The 12,033-nt window shown below is 39.5% G+C and overlaps 1 protein-coding gene across 3 annotated transcripts in view; it reads left to right on the top strand.

Moving 5' to 3' along the window:
• The first annotated feature begins 449 nt into the window (after positions 1–449).
• The window catches only part of rasgrp3 (RAS guanyl releasing protein 3 (calcium and DAG-regulated)), a 33,171-nt gene continuing 21,587 nt past the window's right edge, over positions 450–12,033 (top strand). The window contains exon 1 of one of the 3 annotated variants that reach the window (XM_020647822.3): positions 450–606. The gene's annotated coding sequence lies outside the window, so the exon portion shown is untranslated. Of the gene's footprint in view, positions 607–5,586; positions 5,971–8,765; positions 11,892–12,033 lie in introns of those variants that run through there. The other 2 variants (XM_020647821.3, XM_065959263.1) reach the window with 2 other exon arrangements.

Here is a 12,033-nt window from a genome sequence, read left to right on the forward strand (position 1 = left end):
GGTGAAATCAAATGTTCTGTCCAGAGCCATTAACTGTCCCAATTACTTCCAGAAAGGTTTAAGAAATGGACAAGACCAAAAAACATCAACATAGTCTGAAAAACTGCTCCACCCTTCCCCCAGCAGGGAAGACGACAAACCACACCAAATCGTTATTATATGATATTTTAAAATTTTTATCACATTGTTGAAAAGACTCGTTGTTACCTGTGCATTTCACATAGAAACTGGTGGTATTCACAGAGGACACTACATAGGAGTTGATCAGTTGCAGTAGCACACATTTATTGTCCATCTGGATTAGATTCAGTCCTTCTCTCTCAGTCTGCTCCTCCCCTCGTCCTCTATCTGTATCAAGTCTACCCAGTGATATTTGCGGAGCTGTCCTGCACACCAACCTTTGTTTCCAGTAAACGCAGAATCTATTTATAGACGGTGTGAGTGAAAAGGGGGACGGAGCTTTTGGGGGAGAGTTATGACAGAGTCAACTTGCAGAATTGCAACAAGGTTTTTGACAGACATGGACTTCTCTGATGGGTTTTGATAGAACGGGATCATGATCTGCCCAGAGGAGGTCAGCTGGCAGGAATGTTGGATCATAGCAAGGTAAGTGCCTGATTAACTTTATATCCACTTTAACCTGCAAAACTCAAACGTGCTCAGCTATGATTTACAGCATGCGTAGGTGTGTGTGGTGGTAGTTAATTTCCATGTCAGAAATCAATATATGTTTTGTCAAAGTGTTAGATAAACAGCCTGTTAATGTGTGGTCATTTTGATATTTTAAATCAATTCTTGTGTATTTTGTCGTTACACTTCCAAACAAACCAGTGACCTAGCTGTGCTCTTAGTATAACTTGGTCACTGTGCATTTGGCATTTAAGCAAAAACTGCAACCTGGCAGATTACTGTGCAACTCATCAAAGCTCAAGTAAGGTGTACAGACATTTGATCTCACTTGTCAGGGAAAGAGGCATTTCTTTTCAAGTTCCATTTTCAGTCTCGTTCTTCCAGTGCTTCATGTCATTCAGTCTCTAATGGAGAGTTTATCAAAGTTTACGCCTTTTAAACTCTGGAATAAACCTTTTGAACATCTAATCCTGAATAAATAAATAAGCAGAACTGAATCAAATGATAACCAGTAGAATCAAGGTTCCACACAAACAGTGATATTTGTGTGTTGTTTGTGGATGTGAGTACATTACCAGGGTCAATCCTCCTTACATCATTGAATTGTATCAGGTTGAGTTTACCTCAGAGTATATATTATATCTCAATGAACAAAGGTAAAGGGTCATAGAAGAGCCAAATGAAAAAAGTTAAGCGGACTAATGTAGGGTAATTACAGTCAGAGCTTTGCGATTCAGAGCAGAAGTTGTTAAATCATGCTCATGCTAACATTGAGAGAGCTGATGGCATTGTTTCCCCCTACAACAGTGTCAAAGGTGACAAGAAGTGAATGTATTTGGGGGACACTGGGGGCTGAAGTTACATATAGTAATAATGAAGAACAAAAGGTGAATTGGTGGCTGATTTGGAAATTGAGCAGGTTAAGACCCTGATGTCTTTTTGACAGAGACCAAATTGGAAAAAATATAAAACAACTCAAATGACCTTAATGTTAGATGCTCCAGGTGCTTTGTCTGTAGTATGAATGTGTATGAATGGGATTAGTTACTTCTGATGGACAAGTTAATTTACCATGTACTCTCTCCTCCCAACATTTCATGTGTGTGTTCAGCTCTCCTGTCTAAGAAAACAAAAATGTCAATAAATAAATGAATAAATAAATAAATGTTCAATCTGAGAATCCATTAGAAAAGGGCTATACAAGCTCAAGTCCATTCATCATTTAGATGTCATCAATTTTATCTGTCAACCGAAGAACACTTATACTTTAACAACATGTTTCCAGTTGTCTACACTGACTGTAGAACAATTCACTCACACATGTAAAACTTGAATTTGGGGGGGACGTCATAGCGTGTGCATGCTTCAGTGTGTGTGTGTGTGTGTGTGTGTGTGTGTGTGTGTATGTGTGTGTGTGTGTGTGTGTGTGTGTGTGTGTGTGTGTGTGTGTGTGTGTGTGTGTGTGTGTGTGTGTGTGTGTAGGCTATGTGAGGCTCCTGCTGTGTGTTTACATGCCGTGCCTCTTGTGCTTCTGCAACACAATAATGCAATGTGAAGTACACTCATATTACACCGTGCGGATGCCATGTGTAACTACAAAAGTGTAATGACAGCGGAACTCTGTTAAGGCAATGTTGTGAAATGGCATTTTGTAGATGGCTATAATGTTGAATTGAAGTGCTTGTGCTGCCAACACACCAGTAATGCACAGTAGCTCTGCAGCTGAACACAGCCAGTGTTGACACTGAGTGAGGGCCGCAGCTGCTGCAGCTGCTGAGAAGCTGCTATTGCTATCATAGTGACCTTCTCAATCACTTTTCTTGCCTGTTATGTTCTCATGTAAAACGCAATAAAGCTTGCTGCTTGCTGTTGACTGTCCACATCCAGCCTGGTACATTCCTGCTTCACTCAGTGCTCAATTTGATTCCTGGTGTACTCGTGGTAAAAGGACTGAGTGTCTGCTGGCTTTGTAGTCAGAGGAAACTTGAAACTGGATCAACCTTAGGAATCAAAGAGGGGTTTACAAGAAAACAACTGTCTTTTTTTATTGGGGTTTTTTCAGCTTTTATTAACTTAAGCTGGATACTTTATGGCAACCAGAACTCAGAGAGGAAATCGTGGAATGACACCACCTCTTACCACATTACCATGTGGAGGCACATAATGTCTTACAAAATGCTTAATTGGAACCTGGAAACAATGCTGAGTTATGAACAAACCCTAGAGTTTAAATAAAAACATGGCTTTGGTTGGAAGAAAGAGCTTATGTTATTGAATTGACTAACATGCCTACACTGTAAAAACTCATTTCTAAGCAAGTGGATTTCATCTAATTTCTAGTCAAAACTATCTGATTATACTAAAGAAAAGCCAAGTGCACCTGACAAGTCCAAAAATAAGATCTTTACCCCTTTTTTAAAAATAAAACCATTAAAGAAAAGCAATTCATTCCTCAACTTGTCAGGTGAATGTTTCTTATACTGAGTGTAATCAGATATTTTTAATAAAAAAAACAACAAATATAACTTGCTAAGATTTGTGTCTCCACCCTATCTTAACAAGTTGAGTCTCAGAAGTGGCTCAAGTTAGAATCAGTAGTCTCTCAACCAGAAGGTCAGGGGTTCAATCCCCAGCTCCTGCAGTCACATGACCGATGTGTCGTTGGGCAAGACACTTAACCCCAAGTTTCCTCTGCTGCTTCCCTGCAGCGTGTGCATGTGGAGATGTGTATGAATAGGATTACCTACTGATGGTCACTTTAGACTTCAGTGTGTGAATGTGTAGGTGTGACCTGCAGTGTAAAAGCACTCTGAGCAGTCAAAACACTAGAAAAGAGCTATACAAGCTCAAGTCCAGTTACCATTTGTTTTTGCATTGTAATTTTATGTTATGGAGGAATGTCACAATATGGTATGTTTCCTTCCACTTGATTAGATTATGAGCATCCATCAGAGTTTGGGTAATAATAAGTATGCAGGGCAAACATTTCATTATGTTTCACAGATGATTTACCCGTACACTTGGGGCACCTGTAATCACGACCCTGGATAAAAAAAAGTTCTGTTTTTTTGTGATGCATCCATCGCTCCTGGACGCTACCTCACTCTGTGTGGCCACTAAAAGCAATCAATTAGACTAAAGTTGGCCCGCCCATCTCTGCTGTTAACTTGCTGTCTTAAAGGTCCCATATTATGCTTTTTCTGGTTTTATATGCTCTTTAGTGTGTTTTCCATGTGTCCTGTGCATGTTTAGGCACATCTATGTGCAGAAATGTAAAGTCCTCGTAAACGCAGCTTCTCCTACCTCCTCCTGTTAGCTGCAGCATTAGCTGCATGTAACGCTCGGTTCTAGCCCCCCTTGATAAAAATTTGTCAGTCCGACGTCATTGTCAGTCCGACGTCATTGTCAGTGTGAGTTTACTGACCTAAGCCCATTGGCTCGTTGTGGCAAGCCCAGCAGCTCATGTTGCACGCCCACGATATGCCGTAACCTGCGGTAGCACAGTAGTGCTAAGGTGCTAATGTTTATGTTCCCCTCGGACGGAGCCAGTGGCTGCATTCCCAATATGGTAAAAGAGGCGGGACATTTCTGAGAACCGTGCTCAGCAACTGACCAATAACGACAGAGCGGTTCGGCAGACCAATCAGATCAGACTTGACACACGTGGGGACTCTGAACGTGGGCACTTCAGAGCCTTAGAGAGAGTCAGAAGTGAGCCGGTGCATGGAGCGGCAGTTCATGAAAACAGACACTTTTTAGAACTTTAGCTATTGTGAACATACTTTAGTAGGTACATAAATTAAATATATGAACCCCAAAAAGGGCAGAATATGACCTCTTTAAATTTGAGAGTCTTTTTAAAGTGAGCACCCCATGAGATATATTTTATGACAGTATCTTGTAGTTTTCTTTGTATAGATAATTTGGATTTGGGAAAGAAAATGTTAAAAAAGTGGTGCAGCCAACTTGGTATTGCGTGGCTTCATATCCCAGCATGCTCTGAGCAGCGAATCAGATGCTTGCAGCAATACACAATGAATGGGCACATTTTCAACTGTATGTTTACTTACAGTAGGTATGCAATTTGAAGTGAACTTTATGTATTTTACAGTTTGTCATCATCAGAACGTCTAGCTAGTTCATGTGGCCACAAAGGCCCTAACCCCAGCCCCACTCAGTGACCCTGTCAACACATTCAATTCAATTCAATTTATTTTGTATAGCGTCAACTCATAACAAGTGTTATCTCAAGACACTTTACAAAAAGCAGGTAAAAAAGTCTTGATCATTTCACATATTTCTGTAAGATCAGTTTATAAACAAATGATAAAAAGAGATCACCTTTTCAATTTAAATATGTGCATGTGAGTGTAGTTCCACATAGTTGGATCTGTTATATGATTACGGACATCAACCCCCCCTTAGACCTCAGAAATGCCTTTGTCCTCATTGTAGTAGCCATACAGGCAACTACAGTGAGAAAATGTGTGTGAGACAAAAGCTGGAGATCAATTCTTTTTGTCCAGCCAGGCAGCAGGATGTGCAGTCAGTGTTTTTGTTGAGGCAGACATTTTTAGAAGCCCAGAGAGACAAAACAATGTGGACAACGTCATTAGAGTGGAATATGGGATGGGCTGACCCTTTCGCACAAGCATAGAGCAACAATGTGTTCACACACAACACGCACACCGACTCCACCCTATTCGTTAATCGGCTTTGGAAGACTCTAAATCTCAAAATGTAGAAAGAATGTTACCACACAAACTCTGGCGCTAAATTTGCACCAACACATTTTGCAGTGCATCTACTGGACGTCGTTATTGTGAATGTTGGCGGGATTTTGAGACAGGAAGACACACAGAAAACAAACACAAACGTACACACACGCATATTGTGATCCATTTCCTGCTCTGCTCTTTTCCACCTTACCTTGTGTGGTCCCTATATTTAGCTCAGTCCAGGGAAACCAAGCAACACAGGCAGGAAAACTAAGTTGGGAAAGAATTGAAGGAAGTCTAGTGGCCATATAGACAAACAACTCAGACACAGGGAGCAGCGCAGGGAGCAGCACAGCAGTTGTGTATATGGCTCAGATAGACAAAGGGCTTTAGGATGACAGAGGGCCATCTGAATGAGGAGATAGGAGACACTGTGATGCAGCTCTGACAGCAGGAGAGATATGCTGGGTGTAGAAGCAACCGTGTGGACACAGCTGGATTTTAATGTGGATTTGAAAGGACAGCGGAAAAAGCAAAAAGCAGATCTATACATGAACATGTTTGAAAGTTGGATCCTCGAGGTCTGCTGGTACATCTTGGATGATTGAAAGTCTCAGTTGAGGTAAGATGCGAGTGCTTAACATAGCTGCAATGTAATTCTTCTTGTTTTTAAAATGGTGTATTGTGATCTTTTGCGCTGCTCTGGATGGAACATAAGGTATGAAGACAGATTTTCAGATACTTGTCAGGACTGTGAGTCTGATTTTCTGTGTGTGTGTGTGTGTGTGTGTGTGTGTGTGTGTGTGTGTGTGTGTGTGTGTTTATACAACAAGCAGACAAGTTCTGTATTATTGGTGCAGAGTCATCTAAACTACTGCTTGCACGATGAACTGTTTTTGACATATCATGTCATGGGCAGCTGGCTTACCTTCAGTTTTAAAATCAGTTTTCCAGATGAAGAGAAAAAATGAGGTAGTACAATTTAAATCAATAGTTTATAAATTGTCAAACATTTGCCACATGTCGCTTTTTGATTTTTTTTTTTTTACCATTTGTATTGCTAAATATTATCATCATGCCTTTCTAACTGTAATATTGAGATTGCAAACGTGGTTACATTTAGCATTTATGTGCTCATTCAACATCTGAGATATGTACAGCGGGCCGCCCCCCTAATATAATGGTAGGGGAAACACTGGTGGGTGTCTTGAAATTTGGTCTTGTTAACAGACAACAAGTTTTAACGTCGAATAGGCAGAGTGTTTATATCACTGTCTATTGCTGGTTCAAGATAGAGTATGACTCCACGACACTCTTCCTTTATGTCAAAATGGGAACTTTCCTCAGAGGATATCACATTATGTACAATAATTACCATAACATTTGCTGAGTCCATTCATGCTTCCCCCCTAGCTATTAATGTTTTAGTTATTCATCAAGACGACCCTGAGAGGATGAAGTCAGTTCCACTATAATATGAAGTCTCTGCAGGCCTTTGAATTTTGGATTTCTAACTTTATGGATACAACCAAAACCAGATTCATTAGCACGTGAGAGGCTGAAGCTGAAAGTGTCACTATAATGAAGGTGTCTTTGTGGTGGAAACCAATTTTGTCTGGCTTTTTAAAGCTCTGTTAAGCTCTCTGCCTGACTGCTTTCTCTTCACTCTTCTCTGTTTTCAACACAATCAGCATAAGATGCATGCATTCATAAAGAGCTGTGGCTCAACTGACCCTCGCAACACCACATTTGCATAATTATTTCATTGGTTGTCACCTGAGAAACAGCACAAAATGTACTGACGGTAACCCGACTCTGCCACAATTCATTTATTAAACAACTCCATTTATTCATGATTCCAATCGTCGCGTGTGCAGATTGTGCAAACTGCAGTGACCTCTAAGTTTAATAAATAACCTTCACGAGCTGTTTAAAGGGAGAAAATTTCACACACTTCAGCGTGCCCGCCCGTCAAACAGAGAAGGTCCTGTGTCCACCTTATGTTTTTTCAGAGCAGAAAAGCGCTGGTTATTATTTGAGATGGTCTTTTTTACCTCAGCAGACACGGAGCATAAAAATACGCACCCGGCCTAATGCATGCTTTTATAACTAACAGGCCATGCTACTGTAACGCTCTCCTTTCTGGTCTAAAAATATCATATAAACCAGCTACAGTTAATACAAAACTGTGTCGCAGGAGTGCTGACAAAGGCCAGAAGGAGAAGTCTTTAAACTACATGGCCTTGACTAGACTATCCATTAGAGATGGTTTCAGGGCGGGCCCTCAGATCCTCTGTTCCAAAGAGCAGAACTGGAACTTGTTTGGAACAGAGACTATTCATAGTAATATAAACTCACTCTGGCTTTTTTTTTTCTTTTACTTAGTGTACTATCCCCATCATTATTCTATTTTTAACAAACTACCTTTTGTCAGTCACTTTTCCCCTCCCTTTGAACTGCTGTTGAATTTGTCTGAAAGGTGCAATATAAATATAGTTTGATTGATTCATTAAATCATATCAGTCACTTTTTAATAACACCTTTCCTTCATAAAATCAAAACTTATGAGTTACAAAAAAAAAGATGAACTTTACAAATCATTCATACCAAATTATTTTTTTGTAGCAGGCTGTGAACATGTTGGTTTATTAACTGGCTCTTTGAACAGGTGTGACTTCTGTTATTGTAATGATGCAGCTTTTTATATTATGTCTGTTGGACTGATTTTTAAAAAGCACTTTTCCTGAATAAAAATGGAGTATGGATTTTTTATAGTAATCATTTTTCTGATGTAATAATTTTGTTTCATTGAAGCCAGCTACGACCTTAACTGGGGAATTTTCTGCAGGAACCCTTGTCTGCCTCTAGCCCACTGACAGAGAGGATCAAGTCCATCCCTGCAACCTTTAACAGAATAAGTGGTAGAGAGAATGGATTGAATAATGTTCACCTTTTCAAGGGAAAAAAGGCCTTTTGAAACAGTGTGAGGCAATCCTCTATTGTGCCCCTTCTGTTCTGCTTGTGTGTTTTGTGTTTCATTATACAGTACGTAATGATTATTCTGTCCTCAGATGGAGAGGCAGCAGTGGCACATCACATAACGTGATAAAACACTATGTTGCTTAATTATGATGTGACAGCATATGACAGACATTTTGTATTTACTGACCTTTTCAAAAGGTCATATAAACACAATGATATTGCTATTGGGACACCATGATCCAAACTTTGACTAAGTCTATACAATGACTTCATATTAAAATTCAGATTTAAAAAAAATTGGTCCTTAAATTTAATTGAAAATACAGTAGAGCTTACCATTTTGATATCCATATCTTAAGTGAGTTAAGGAGTTCATGGCTACGCATTGCTGGTTTAAAGAGAAGCAGAAGAGGACCTAAGGGATCTGACTGGAACCAAAAACAAAAGATCTCTGATAAATGAAGAAACAAAGTCACTTTAAGCTTTATAAAATTACATCTTTTATTCTTAAAGTGACAGGTACAGTAGCCAGTAACCCTATAATGCCTACATGCTGAATGAGTGAAACCCAAAGAATGCTAAGTATATTGAGGTATAGAAAAAGAAAAAGCAGAGAATTCTTACAAGGTCTGTGAGTACAATTAGAAGCACAGCCACATATGTCAAAACACCGCCTCAACTACTCCAAACATAGACACAATGTTTGTGAAAGGCTTGTTTTGGAATGATCATTTGGGGAATATAGTACAAAAAAAAACAATGCACATAAATATTAAGGAAATAATGGGAAAGAAGTGGAAACTATTTAAGGACAAACAATGCATCATCTCTTCAATTACATCTTGTTAGAAGCCAATTAAGTAGAGCAGCTGGGATTAATCAGACAAACAAGGCTGAGGTAATGCACTACTCGCTGATGAAACAGGACATATGAGTGTCTGTGTACACACAGACACACACAGAGAAAATCACTAATGCACGCGCACACACACACACACACACACACACACACACACACACACACATACACACACACACACACAGGCCATCTGTTTAAGCTGTCTTACCAGCTGTCTGAACCCAAGGTCGATGTAACATCTGTCTGCAGCAGTAGACTCCACATGACTCCAACTTGTCCACTCTGCTCTGAACATTATATTGATTTCTAATGTACTTCCTGTTTCATGTCTGCTTCACTTCTTTTAGGGATAACTTATCTAAGCTTGAAATAAATAAATAAATAAAAAATGTAATTACATAAACTTTTATTGTTTCCAATTTTCTTTTTTACAGAAAAAGAAACCTGTTGTAATAAAATTCTTTCAGCCTTTGACCCTTTGTTCTCAATACTCCTTTCATGAGTACAGAACTGGGTAAAACTGCATTCTCATATTATTCTCCCTATTAATGGAATAAGCTTCAGGACTCCCTTGAACTGGGCAATCTTGTAACTGTACAGCAAAACTTTAACTGAGTGAAACGTTGTCTAAGGAATGCTCTTGTTTTTCCTGATGAGTTTTGATTGTGTTTTATGCATTGTCTTGTTTGTGTTTAAATGTTGTTACAGGGCACCATAGCAAAAGAGAGTTCCGCTCTCAGTTGATTTTCTCTGTTTAAATAAAGGTCATATATAAGTGTGTGAAATAGATCTATGAAGTCCTGGTTCACACAATAGCTATCACAAATCAGGGGTAAGAAAGGGTCAGTGTGTGGACCGCTCAGTCCGAACTGAAACGAGACAGACTGGACGTTAGAGGGTTTGCTGTTTGCGTCAGCAGGTGTTCCTGCCCTACCCTTTGTTACCTAGCCCCGCTCCTGTCACCTAGCATGAACAACAGATGCATCAGACCTAGTCAAAGAAACAAACATCCTGTAACTCAACCTACTCTTTTAAAGATTATTTCATTTATAACATTTGTTTGAATTACATTTCAACTGAGTTAAAACCAATTACTCAGATTGAGAAGCGTTATCATCAGCTGCTTCAAAGTCCGCCATCTTGTTTCAATTGGCGTGCAATGATTTCTTTGGATATGTTAGGGACACGAAGGATGCATCCGATGCAAGGTGTGTGCATGCACGCTTTGACTCTTGGTGCTTCAGAAATGTGTAACAACATGGGAAATCACACAATCAATATTACGCTGCTGCGCATGTAATGTGTGAGAACACGGGGTACTGATTGTGGAGCTTCGTCACGGTACTGCTGCAGAATCTCAATGTGTAACTGAAAGAGAAACTGGTAGAAGCATTGTTTGTAAGACAACTAAATCAATATGATTTGAACCTTCTACAGCTGACAATTTATAATGAATAAGCTCTTATATTTGTCATTTATGTTTTCTGATCACACATGTTGGTGTTAATTAATGTGCAACCAGGAGCACTGGACTGGCTCAGGATGTACAAAGATGTCCTGGTCCCTGTTGCAATGGGTCCAGATCTGACCTCTGCTCTTTGCTGCATGACATCGCCCACTCTCACCTCCCAACATTTCCTGTGTGTGTTCAGCTGTCCTGTCCAAGGGAAAAAGAAAACGTAAATAAATAAATGAATAAAGATGAATACATTTTCAATCTCAGAATCCATCTGCTATCCACTGTCGACTATTACTGTAAGGTTACATTTGCAGGGCTGTAACAGCTGATTAATCAAGACTTCTGTATCCATGTGTTGCCAATGTTTGAAGTCCAACAAGCTGTGAAGTGAGAGTGAGTTGGCATTGAGAGAAATCGTCTAAGAGGGACTTATGAGCTGCCCTTTTATGCAAATCATTTTTTATAGACGGTTAATAAAGCTCAAATGTTGTTATATGACTGCCAATGCATTACACCTCTTTTTCTCTCCACAAGGACTTTTTCTCTGAACACATTTTTTTTTTTATGACCAACATTTTTATTGTTTTCAAACTTTTTACAACAGTACAATACCAGACAATAAATGATATAGAACAATACCCAACAAGGGTAACACTATCAATGCTAGACAAAAAAACTAGACAAACAAAAATTATAATTAAGTTAAATTAAATACAGGAATAAAGTGAACACATTTTTAAAGCTTGTTGAAACCCTTGAAGACAATACTCATAGTAAAAGCTAAAACCAGAACACTCCTGATTCTAAAATCCGGTCCTGTATTCTTTAAGTTATCCATACTCAAATGACTTCGTCATTTTGGATTTAAAGCGTGATAGTGTAGATTAAAGCAAATGTTAAGTAAAATCAGTGCTCGGCTCTTAAAAATATAATAAACATGACGTGTGTATGTGTGTGTGTGTGTGTGTGTGTGTGTGTGTGTGTGTGTGTGTGTGTGTGTTGTGTGTGTTGGTGGGTGTAAGGTCACATGGCATGACTGCTGCTGCTTCAGGCTGCTGTGTTTACCAACAAGAGGAGGAGGAGGAGGCAGCAGCGGTGGTGGTGGTCATAGTGTAGTGTGCTCTCCACCATGGGAGTCTCTCTGCTTGACAGCCAATAGTAGCATCCAGCAGCAGTTACAGTAATCTCAGGGAAGGGACTGATCTTTAGCCTGGATGCTTGCTGCTACGCTGCTCTTGAGGGGGTAAGATTGGACTGCTTGTTAAACATGGAGTGAGTATCTGTGTTAAAGTTTTAATTGCAGGTTTCTGTTCCAGCAACAGTGAGATTTAAAGGATGGTTGTTGCCTCACAAAATGAAACGAGTGTTTTTGCAAACCGGGACTT

The sequence above is a fragment of the Labrus bergylta genome, chromosome 10 (assembly GCF_963930695.1).
Source record: "Labrus bergylta chromosome 10, fLabBer1.1, whole genome shotgun sequence".
NCBI classification, from domain to species: Eukaryota; Metazoa; Chordata; class Actinopteri; order Labriformes; family Labridae; genus Labrus; species Labrus bergylta.